The sequence below is a fragment of the Schistocerca gregaria genome, chromosome 2, assembly GCF_023897955.1.
Source record: "Schistocerca gregaria isolate iqSchGreg1 chromosome 2, iqSchGreg1.2, whole genome shotgun sequence".
Classification (NCBI taxonomy): domain Eukaryota; kingdom Metazoa; phylum Arthropoda; class Insecta; order Orthoptera; family Acrididae; genus Schistocerca; species Schistocerca gregaria.
The window spans coordinates 273,773,535-273,786,190 of record NC_064921.1 but is presented as its reverse complement, the minus strand read 5'-3'; the positions used below and the strand labels follow the sequence as shown (position 1 = coordinate 273,786,190).

The window sequence follows — 12,656 nt, the reverse complement described above, 5'->3', positions numbered from 1 at the left end:
GGTGTTGCTAGTGGGAAAGGGTATGCCAATCCTCGTGCAATTACAGCTAGCGTTTAGTCCCTAATAACCTCACAGTGGGTATGATGTTAAGCCCTAATCTTTCTATTTCATTTCTATTTGACACACTAGTCACTCCACTCACCACCTCACCGCTTCCACAATCATTGGATCGATTGTGGGTAGCATTCAGAGTTCCGAATGTGACGTGGGTAGCGTACTATGTACTGGAGATGTCTTGTAAGTAATTTTACGACTGTTTTCACCAATTCTTTGTTATGATGAGATATTATATCATAGCAAAACAAACGCTCTGTACTGGTTACTGGCTGTCATAAGTACTTGGACAAATTGCAGTAGCGAGTTCCCCATACCACGATAAGCAGTAAACTCATGAACACTGGAGCACTCTGGTTATTGAAATAGCGCTTTATTATCGAATATTATCTCTCATCAGATCATCTAAATTGCCCTAAAATTTCATCAACTCATAGGAAAAATCCTAAAATTTCATCAACTCATAGGAAAAATACGTGAACACGTCATCTTGATTCTACTGACACACACACACAAACACACACACACATGCATAAACTTAAATGTATACATACCAACGCACAGACGCTTCGCATCATAGATTGACGGTCCCTTCCAAAGACTCCCAAACGCTACCCAGAGGTTATCTAGGTTTTACGGCACAATGATAAGCCTCGACTCCATACGGAATTTCTATTCTATAATGAACCGAGGATTTGAAAAAGTGCATCCCCCTTGTTACTCATTGTATCGATTAGTACAGCTGCAAAATTTTTTAAGTTACACAGGGGATAAAAAATACGGTTCTCTGTATCGTCTGTAGTACATTTCAAAGTAGGATTGAAAGGGCTCATATGTAGCCTGATTGTTGTCGGTAACGAAACATAAATGGTCCAACAAAAAGAGGAAGTGAAGACCTTCGTTAGTGTTTGTCTGTTGTTCCTGGTTTGTAGTGAAGAGCGTCTTTCAAGTATTGTTAGCACGAGCTGAAATAACGTACACAGAACTGGATCCTGTAGTAGCACCTGTAGAAGAAGGTGCCAAGGATACATCCGACACGAAGTTCATCAGTAGGTTAAACTGTCAGTACTCTCAAACAAATTGTCCCTTCAAAAAATAAACGAAGCATTATCTGGACGGTTTTAGTGGCTATTTCTTCACTCAGTGTAGGAACCCTTTCAGCGGTTATTGAAGTATTTGCCGTGTTTCCTAAGAGAGATATTCGGAAAGTGTTGTCAGATTGTGAATAAAATGAAAGGCATAATGAAAACCCTGTGAAGCTTCACACATTTCTGTTGCGCAGTATCTCTAGTATGTCGGTGGATAGTGTCATGTCGCTCTTTTCATGTCTGACCACAAGATACCTAGAACATGGTGTCTCCCACCAAGAACGAGGATCTGAGAAGAGATTTCGCCTGATCTCAAGCAGTCTAAATAACACAGCTACCATGCATTTCTTTCTTCACGGAAGTTCTCGGTTGCAATCTGCAGTGGCAATGAAGACGCTCCTGCAGCGTTCCCGATGGGAAATGTTTCATCACAACAGTGCACCAGAAAGCTGGTTCCTCCTTGGTTTCATGTTTGTTCGTTTGAACCGCTAGCTATGAAGAAAACATTTTGGCACTGACAACGAGCTGCAGGCGAGAATAGAGAGGTGGAGGAAAGAATAGGACGCTTCCTTCTACGACGAGGGTACTGGAAAGTTGGTACAACGTTACGACATATCTGTAAGTCGGAGCGGCAACTATGTAGAGAAATAGTTGGAAGTTGCAGCCAACTGTTGTATATAAGACATTTTTATTTTCAAGTCGCTGATTTTCGCAGTAGTTCCCATTTCGCGACCGATCGGACCTTATTTTTCTAAAAGCCCTCGTATGTATGCATTACTAATCAAAATTCTGTAACTGGTGCAGAGAAGTTATGTCTTACAAGTCGTTGCTTGCTAACAACGCCACCATCATTACAGTCCGCTTTCAAGGACAGTTGTGTCACAGCGTCTGTATCGAGCGAACAGTCGGTGTATCTTTTAAGCGATTCGTCAATATTTTACTGTTTTACGTCGGTGCTATAATGTGGATAACACGTGACAAAAACTGTTTCAAAAGGAAATAAAATGATATGCATTTAACAGTCTGTATCCAGATATAATATACCTGTACAGTACTATAGTCCTGTACAGGTTTTCCATATCTACCTGAGGGTGGAAGCACGCGAAGTTCGTCTTGGGTGTCTATGTAGATGACGCTGATAACTGTTTTATTTCGTTCTTCTTTGATATCCTTAGGTTATGTGGATCATATGTTATTACTTTCAGTGCCACGGCGATGAATTATGCCTCCGTTATCGGCTTTCAGTAGTTACGAAGGCAATATTGGAAGCATTGAAATTTTCTTTCTTTTCGTTTTGTTGTCATGTGGAGTCGCGGCTTCGTAAACAGTAACATTGCGGCACAGACACCAGAGGCAGTCGCTGGGCGCGTCTTGAGACAAAGAGGAGGGTGAGTCGCCGGCGCAGGTGCACGGCCACGCGGTCCCGTCCCCTCTGGCGTTCGCGTCAACAGGTAGGCCGGGCGTGGTCCGGCGCACTCACCCTGGCCTCGCTCATCGCCGCCGCCGGCGCCGGCCGCCGCCCTCTGCACGGCACGTCGCCGCTGCCTGCTCCGGCCTGCCCTCTCCTCGCGCGGCACGCACCTCGCACTCTACAGCGCGCACGTCGCGCACGTCTTCGCTCCGCGGCCAAACGGCACCGCACTGCCGACACCACTGCCGCTGCGTCGGCCGCCCGCCGGCAGCTTTTTCCACGCCCGAGACGCGCGCGCTGCGCACGCTCTCGCACCTTCTCCCTCCCCACCCCTTTCCCCCCACCAGTTCGCAGCTACCCACTCCCACCTCGACTCAGTCTCCTCCACTATCTCACCCGCTCCCCCCTTCTGCCACCGCAAACCCGCCCCTCCACTGCTCGACGCCCCACGCTGTTTCCCACGTTCCGGCTCCCCCCACTACCGACTCTTCCGTCCCCCCCCCCCCCCCCCGTCCTCGATTTCCAGAAATTGCGTGCGTCTCGGGAGAGGGACGGGAGGGGAATTGGCGAGCCAGAGGTGACTGCTGCGCGCGCACGCCCGGCGTTCCCTGTTGCGCATGTGCAGTAATTAGGTCAGTGAGTTGCCATGGAGACCTAGAACTTCCCCACTGTGTCCCTACCCGGCGCTTTGCGACATACGTGCACTTCAACAGGCTGACGGCGTGGTCGATATCCCTCTCGCACACTGTGCTGCTTAAGGAAGGTCCGGGTGTTTTGTCACACTGTATGTTGAATTCGATCGGAGGTTCGTAACCTCATCGCAAGGTCTTCTCGATTGTAGCGCTGACGCTATCCGGTACTCTAGGAATTGAGGCGTAAATAACACCGCGTAAGAGCCAAAAACAGTAAGAACTGCGTACAAGCTCTTGTACGACGGAATACGAAAATACATACAATTATTTTCTGTATTTTTATTTGACCATCCTGGCTCCACTAGTAATAGTAGCCACGCGGAATTAGCCGAGCGGTCTGGGGCGCTGCAGTCATGGACTGTGTGGCTGATTCCGGCGGAGATTGGAGTCCTCCCTCGGGCATGGGTGTGTGTTTGTCCTTAGGATAACTTAGGTTAAGTTGTGTGTAAGCTTAGGGACTGATGACCTTAGCAGGTAAGTCCCATAAGATTTCACACCATTTGAACATTTTTAGTAATAGTAAGGGGAGGAGAGAACGATGTCGGGAGGAAGTGGGGGGGGGGGGGGGGGCGAGGAGAGCGTATAGGATGCTAGGGCAAGAGGTTCACTGGTAAGAACATGAAACAATGTTTGCCGAATCTCTTGTTTTTTTAATTTTCCTCATGAGAACGTCCTTGAATATTAAACACGTCCCTTTCCTCAATACAATTGAGGGGAGTGGATAGGGTGCAAGGGCAAGAGGTTCACTGGTAAGAACATGAAACAATGTTTGTCGAATCTCTTGTTTTTAATTTTCCTTGCGAGAAACGTCCTTGAATATTAAACACGTCCTTTTCCTCAATACAATTGAGGGGAGTGGATAGGGTGCAAGGGCAAGAGGTTCACTGGTAAGAACATGAAACAATGTTTGTCGAATCTCTTGTTTTTAATTTTCCTTGCGAGAAACGTCCTTGAATACTAAACACCTTTTCTTCGAAATAAAAATTGTAAAATTTACTTAAAATATCATAGTACCGGCTTGAGCTCCTGGTAAAATAATTTTTACAACCACTTTCAGTCGTCTGACCATCATCAGGTTCCTATATACCAAATAAAATAATAGACAAGTTACATTATAGGCTTAAACCATTACGAATCTGTTAACTGATGCAAACTTTAAGAGCAACGCACACGTAATGGAATGCCACGTACGGATAAAAGTACTCCTGGCATCATGTTATGCGAGATATAATAGTCATCGTCGGATGATAAAGCGATGAATAACGCAATGAAAATAAAAGTATAACATAACACAGTAAAGTGACTCATTACGAAAACCACTTACCATAAAGACATAGATGGATCACAAATGTTCAGAGTTGCCTGTTATCATATCACAAAGAAACTACGTTGTCAGTCTATAAAAATTGTGATAGGCAGTGCGCGCACTCATGTTAAAATTGTTATCGGATTTAACTCTATGAACACATTCATACCATACTGAGGTGACTGAACAGCTTATCAGTGTTTAGTGGGAGAGCCAACGATCGTCGTGAAAATTGACATAATTCGATAGTGACTACAATTTAAAGAGTACTAAGCTGTCTTTCGACTGCTATAAGCAGTCATTACCGATGATCATGTATTGCATCTCATAGCAATTCGCACGTGTTACAATCAAAGTTGTGGCGACAGAAAACAAAATGTATAGAAATAATGGCTTAAATGTACTCATAGGCACTAGAGTGAAACCAGTTGCAGTCACATTCATGATGGTCTGACGACTGTAAATGGTTGGTTCTTTTTGGTCATCCATCTATCGGATGCGGCCCGCCACGAATTCCTTTCCTGTGCTAACCTGTTTATCTCAGAGTAGCACTTGCAACCTACGTACTCAATTATTTGCTGAGTGTATTCCAATCTCTGTCTTCCTCTACAGTTTTTGCCCTCTACAGCTCCTTCTAGTACCATGGAAGTCATTCCCTCATGTCTTAGCAGATGTCCTATCATCCTGTCCCTTCTCCTTATCAGTGTTTTCCACATATTCCTTTCCTCTCCGATTCTGCATAGAATCTCCTTATTCCATACCTTATCAATCCACCTAATTTTCAACATTCGTCTATAGCACCACATTTCAAATGCTTCGATCCTCTTCTGTTCCGGTTTTCCCACAGTCCATGTTACACTACCAAACAATGCTGTGCTCCAGACGTACATCCTCAGAAATTCCTTCCTCAAATTAAGGCCGGTATTTGATATTAGTAGACCTCTCTTGGCCAGAAATGCCTTTTTTACCATAGCGAGTCTGCTTTCGATGTCTTCTTTGCTCCGTCCGTCATTGGTTATTTTACTGCCTAGGTAGCAGAATTCCTTAACTTCATTGACTTCGTGACCATCAATCCTGATGTTAAGTTTCTCGCTGTTCTCATTTCTACTACTTCTCATTACCTTCGTATTTCTCCGATTTACTCTCAACCCATACTGTTTACTCATTAGACTGTTCATTCCGTTCAGCAGATCATTTAATTCTTCTTCACTTTCACTCAGAATAGCAATGTCATCAGCGAATCGTATCATTGATATCCTTTCACCTTGTATTTTAATTCCACTCCTGAACCTTTCTTTTATTTCCATCATTGCTTCCCCGATGTACAGATTGAAGAGTAGGGGCGAAAGGCTACAGCCTTGTCTTACACCTTCTTAATACGATCGTCCGCTCTTATTATTCCCTCTTGGTTGTTGTACATATTGTATATGACCCGTCTCTCCCTATAGCTTACCCCTACTTTTTTCGGTATCTCGAACAGCTTGCACTTTTTATATTGTCGAACGCTTTTTCCAGGTCGACAAATCCTATGAACGTGTCTTGATTTTTCTTTAGCCTTGCTTCCATTATTAGCCATAACGTCAGAATTGCCTCTTTCGTCCCGTTACTTTTCCTAAAGCCAAACTGATCGTATCCTAGCGCATTCTCAATTTTCTTTTCCATTCTTCTGTATATTATTCTTGTAACAGCTTCGATGGATGAGCTGTTAAGCTGATTGTGCGATAATTCTGGCACTTGTCAGCTCTTGCTGTCTTCGGAATTGTGTGGATGATGCTTTTCCGAACCATCGTAAATAGTCGTTTTGTTGCCACTTCCCCTAATGATTTTAGAAATTCTGATGGTATGTTATCTACCACTTCTTCCTTATTTGCCCGTAAGTCCTCCAAAGCTCTATAAATTCCAATTCTAATACTGGATCCCCTATCTTTTTTAAATCGACTCCTGTTTCTTCTTCTATCACATCAGACAAATCTTCTCCCTCATAGAGGCTTTCCATGTATTCTTTCCACCTATCTGTTTTCTCCTCTGCATTTAACAGTGGAATTCCCGTTGCACTCTTAATGTTACCACCGTTGCTTTTAATGTCACCAAAGGTTGTTTTGACTTTCCTGTATGCAGAGTCTGTCCTTCCGACAGTCATATCTTTTTCGATGTCTTCACATTTTTCCTGCTGCCATTTCGTCTTAGCTTCCCTGCACTTTCTATTTATTTCATTCCTCAGCGATTTGTATTTCTGTATTCCTGATTTTCCCGGAACATGTTTGTACTTCCTCCTTTCATCAATCAACTGAAGTATTTCTTCTGTTACCCATGGTTTCTTCGCAGCTACCTTCTTTGTACCTATGTTTTCCTTCCCAACTTCTGTGATGGCCCTTTTTAGAGATGTCCATTCCTCTTCAACTTTATGTACTGCCTACTGCGCTATTTCTTATTGCTGTGTCTATAGAGTCAAAGAACTTCAAACGTATCTCGTCATTCCTTAGAACTTCCGTATCCCACTTCTTAGCGTATTGGTTCTTCCTGACTAATGTCTTGAACTTTAGCCTACTCTTCATCACTAGTATATTGTGATCTGAGTTTATATCTGCTCCTGGGTACGCCTTACATCCAGTATCTGATTTCGGAATCTCTGTCTGACCATGATGTAATCTAATTGAAATCTTCCCTTATCTCCCGGCCTTTTCCAAGTATAACTCCTCCTCTTGTGATTCTTGAACAGGGTATTCGCTATTACTAGCTGATACTTGTTACAGAACTCAATTAGTCTTTCTCCTCTCTCATTCCTTGTCCCCAGGCCATATTCTCCTGTAACCTTTTCTTCTACTCCTTCCCCTACAATTGCATTCCAGTCGCCCATGACTCTTAGATTTTCGTCCCCCTTTACATACTGCATTACCCTTTCAATATCCTCATACACTCTATCTGTTCATCTTCAGCTTGCGACGTCCGCATGTATACCTGAACTATCGTTGTCGGTGTCGGTCTGCTGTCGATTCTGATTAGAACAACCCAGTCACTGAACTGTTCACAGTAACACACCCTCTGCCCTACCTTCCTATTCATAACGAATCCTACACCTGTTATACCATTTCCTGCTGCTGTTGATATTACCCGATACTCATCTGACAAGAAATCCTTGTCTTCCTTCCACTTCACTGACCCCTACTATATCTAGATTGAGCCTTTCCATTTCCCTTTTCAGATTTTCTAGTTTCACTACCACGTTCAAGCTTCTGACATTCCACGCCCCGACTCGTAGAACGTTATCCTTTCGTTGATTATTCAATCTTTTTCTCATGGTAACCTCCCCCTTGGCAGTCCCCTCCCGGAGATCCGAATGGGGGACTATTCAGGAGTCTTTTGCCAATGGAGAGATCATCATAACATTTCTTCAACTACAGGCAACATGTCCTGTGGATACACGTTACGTGTCTTTAATGCAGTGGTTTCCATTGCCTTCGGCATCCTCATGTCGTTGATCATTGCTGATTCTTCCGCCTTTAGGGGCAATTTCTCACCCCTAGGAAAATAGAGTGCCTGAACCTCTATCCGCTCCTCCGCCCTCTTTGACAAGGGGAGGACAATGGTTAAAAGACGCGTCTGGCCATCCTGACTGAGGTTTTCTGTGATTTCCCTAAATCTCGTCGGGATGGTCCTTCGAAAGGGCACGACAGACTATCTTCTCCGTTCTTCCCCAATCTGATGGGCAGACGTCCTCACTGTCTGGTCCCCTCACCAGCCCCTCCCAATAAACCAACCTAACAGCGTAATTGTAACAAATTGTCTTGTTCCTTTGGCCTTATTACTACGAAATTACTGTGCCTGGAATACTTAAATTTAGATCGATTTGTAAACCTTGTTAGTTTTTGCATACCGGTTACGAAAGTCCTTTTCATTACGTCACTGACGAAATGAAAAATGCTCTCATCACAAGAAAAACCTTCATAAGAAGATCACGTTCAAGGTATATAAAAATTCGGAATTGGAACTGACATAAAATTGGAAATTGTCAGTAAATTATATGTCAGTTCCAATGTCCGCATATCTTATACGTTTGAAACATACTTTCGTATTAAGATCTTTTATATGACGAGAGCATTTATCTCGTAAATCTGTTCATCTGTTACTCCATGTAATTATTTAAACTTTCTGATGAATGGCAGTGTCGATCCCAGATTAAAGTAAAAATCTCACTGAAACCAGCTGGCTGCATTATAAAAACCATACTCGTGTAGGGTTGCTGCTCACAGCCATGTTCAAATTGCTTTTCTTGTTATTTGAGAGACGATTTTTTATCTGTCTGTGTAGTCTCAACACAGTAAAGTGCTCCTTTCCGGAAGAATACCTGAATCGAATTTCTGTTGCTGGCTAGAGACCAAAGATAAATCTTGTGTTTTATTTTGTACTGAGGTAATTTCACATCTAGGAGATTGCGGTCGGCATACAGCATCAATTGATAGCCAGGGAATTTCAGGAAAGCCACGTACATCATCTGCATAATGGTCAACCGCCAACGAGCAGATAACCGGTTCAGAACAACTGCTGTCTGTACTTCAAAAGATGATACGCGCACGCCTGTTCGGCGGATACGGAACCACACTAAATGTGTTGAGTTTCATTAGCTTGCCCACAGAGCTATTACTGAAAGTCCCAATCAAGGTGTAGGTATTTCGTTCCTCTGCGCTAATCAGTCCCAGCCAAACTTGTGTCCACTTAATAAAGAGAGGCGCGGGCTAAATAAAGTTAAACGTATGTTCTGAAAATTTAAAATACACTCAGCGTATAATCAAACACATTTTACTTCATATTTATACATTTTTTGCACTCTACGTTTTTTGAGAGCAAACCATTTACGGTATTCATTCCAGTAGCATCCACATAGGGAGGATCGATTTGATAGTGTCGTTTCAATCAATTGTAGAAGTGAGAATTGCAGAGACCACATTGGGGAACAAATCATACGTAACACTGCATGTTAGAAACACAACGTGGGTTTACAAAACGAAATTCCTCAGGAACATAGCAGGACTTATAAAGTTATGTGTATAAGAAAAACGCAGATAACAGGAAGAAATGGAAAATATTTCACGTAGATGAAAAGATTGAAGGAAGTAGACAAAAATGGATGTCCTCTTTGTTACGACTGGAGGAGTCAAGGTTAGCCCCACATTTTCGGCAACACCAACCAACCAGACTTATCTCTTCCGGGAAGACGTCCTGCAAACTAATGCCTCTGAATATTTTACGTGAAAACTCCTTAAGATTTTTCATACCAGTGAAACATACGATGTTAACATAGTATCCTTGTACTTTTCATGTCTACATATTTATTTCTGAACATAGTCATCCTAACAAAAACCTTATTTCTCCCAATGAATGTCCACAGTTTATTAATACAGTCACTGCAGAATGTTTGATTTTGTGTCATCACTTCATCATATCGAAATGGAGTCAGCTAAGCTGTTCTTTGAATCTTGGAAACAGATAAAAATGAGATGGGGGGAGGGGGACAAGTTGGGCTGAATGAAGGATGATCGATGGCAGTGAACACGAAACATCAGATTGTTGCAGACATCTCCGCGGTCGTGTGCGGTCTCGCATTGTCATGCCTAAGGAGACGATGGTCCATCTGTGAACTAACTCGTGGAATTTACAGCACACTGTTTCTCACGTACCGACATAGTTGCGTTAAACGCCTCCATGTTAACCCCTAAAATAAGGAGCCTTCTATCGGCAAGGGCTGAATCATGTACCAGTAGACATAAAGAATAAAGGTGCAACATGTTAATATCATTTGTTTTATTTAAAAAGCTTTAAGAGCTGTCACACAAAAAATCTGAGGCATATCTTTTCACACTCCCTCGTGTTTACACTTTCCTATTGCATAATTTTAAATACTAATCTTTCTACACCACGTATGGAGTGTGTAAACGACGATAGCTATTTACAACACATCGTTGTGTCGTAGCAAAGACGAGAAGGAAAATTTCTTACAGGACGCTAGTGGGTTATAAACTGGGGAAGCAACCTCAGAATAGCCTACAAAAGCTACCTTGCTACAACACGTGTACGCTGCATAGAGATTTCGAATATCCTCTCGCCCTTATAAGCCACCGACTTGGTAGGATTTCTCATATTTTTGTATCGAGAATTTGAGTATTTCATTAGCTATTACCTCCACGGATGTAGCATGTAAATTTTGTTCGTATCTGACAATTAACAAGTGGTGTAATCAAGCAATAGTCTTTTATTAATATCGAGGAAAAATCTAAACGTTAGTAATCCTGTAAGCACAGTTACAAAATTACATAATACACCTAACTAGATAAGAATGAAGACTGTGTTTCTTTCGTGAAATGTCTGCAACAAAAGAAAATATAAAACCTAGCCTTCATCTACCTAGCTACATTCTCTCCCACTCTGTCATACACTAACGTTCACACAGCAGACAGAAAGATGCATACCTCTTGTCAATTCATGATTAAAATACATATATCATGACGACACGAAAGCTAAACCAATGTAATAGGAAACTGTGCCGGATTGAGAAACGGTAAAATTAACTACTAAGGTCAGTAATCACATAGAAGCTTAATATCATTATGATGAGCTATTGGCTACATCAGTAGGTAAATTGATTATGGCGAACTTGGAGATATAGTTAGAATTTCTTGAAAGTTTGGTACAGAAATCGAAGGAGGTGAACAGAAAGAAATGTACAGGAAGAACTGAACAGATTATTTAGACATACCAGCAGCGTAGAGGAAATAAAAAATAGGAGAAAGGACACGTACTTTGAAACCAGTTTAATTGGATGGAAGAAACAGGAATTGGTATTGTTAAACAAGGAATTTGGAAAGAGGGACATGTAATCCTGATGACAGCAAAACCTATGTTCCTTCGCTTATCTACTGATCGTCAAGTTACGAGGTGCATTCAAGTTCTAAGGCCTCCGATTATTTTTCTAATTAACTACTCACCCGAAATCGATGAAACTGGCGTTACTTCTTGATGTATTGGCCATGCAGACGTACACATTTTTCACAACGCTGACGCCATGATTCCATGGCAGCGGCGAAGGCTTCTTTAGGAGTCTGTTTTGACCACTGGTAAATCGCTGAGGCAGTAGCAGCACGGCTGGTGAATGTACGGCCACGGAGTGTGTCTTTCATTGTTGAAAAAAGCCAAAAGTCACTAGGAGCCAGGTCAGGTGAGTAGGGAGCATGAGGAATCACTTCAAACTTGTTATCACGAAGAAACTGTTGCGTAACGTTAGCTCGATGTGCGGGTGCGTTGTCTTGGTGAAACAGCACACGCGAAGCCCTTCCCGGACATTTTTGTTGCAGTGCAGGAAGGAATTTGTTCTTCAAAACATTTTCGTAGGATGCACCAGTTACCGTAGTGCCCTTTGGAACGCAATGGGTAAGGATTATGCCCTCGCTGTCCCAGAACATGGACACCATCATTTTTTCAGCACTGGCGGTTACCCGAAATTTTTTGGTGGCGGTGAATCTGTGTGCTTCCATTGAGCTGACTGGCGCTTTGTTTCTGGATTGAAAAATTGCATCCACGTCTCGTCCATTGTCACAACCGACGAAAAGAATGTCCCATTCATGCTGGCGTTGCGCGTCAACATTGCTTGACACGGGCAGCCATGTGGTCGTCCGTCAGCATTCGTGTCACCCACCTGGATGACACTTTTCGCATTTTCAGGTCGTCATGCAGGATTGTGTGCACAGAACCCACACAAATGCCAACTCTGGAGGCGATCGGTTTGTTGTCACACGATGTCTGCCTTCATTAAACTGTCGCACCCACGAACACACTTTCGACACATCCATATCTCCATCACCATATGTCTCCTTCAACTGTCGATGAATTTCAATTGGTTTCACACCACGCAAATTCAGAAAACGAATGATTGCACGCTGTTCAAGTAAGGAAAATATCGCCATTTTAAGTATTTAAAACAGTTATCATTCTCACCGCTGACGGTAAAATTCCATCTGCCGTACGGTGCTGCCATCTCTGGGACGTATTGACAATGAACGCGGCCTCATTTTAAAACAATGCGCATGTTTCTATCTCTTGACAGTCCGGAGAAA

General features: G+C 42.8%; 1 protein-coding gene across 1 annotated transcript in view; it reads right to left on the bottom strand.

The window, feature by feature from the left end:
- The window catches only part of LOC126336865 (potassium voltage-gated channel protein Shaw-like), a 1,557,807-nt gene extending 1,554,977 nt beyond the window's left edge, over nt 1–2,830 (bottom strand). Inside the window, exon 1 of the mRNA XM_050000963.1 lies at nt 2,623–2,830. The gene's annotated coding sequence lies outside the window, so the exon portion shown is untranslated. The remainder of the gene's footprint in view (nt 1–2,622) is intronic.
- Nucleotides 2,831–12,656: the final 9,826 nt, after the last annotated feature.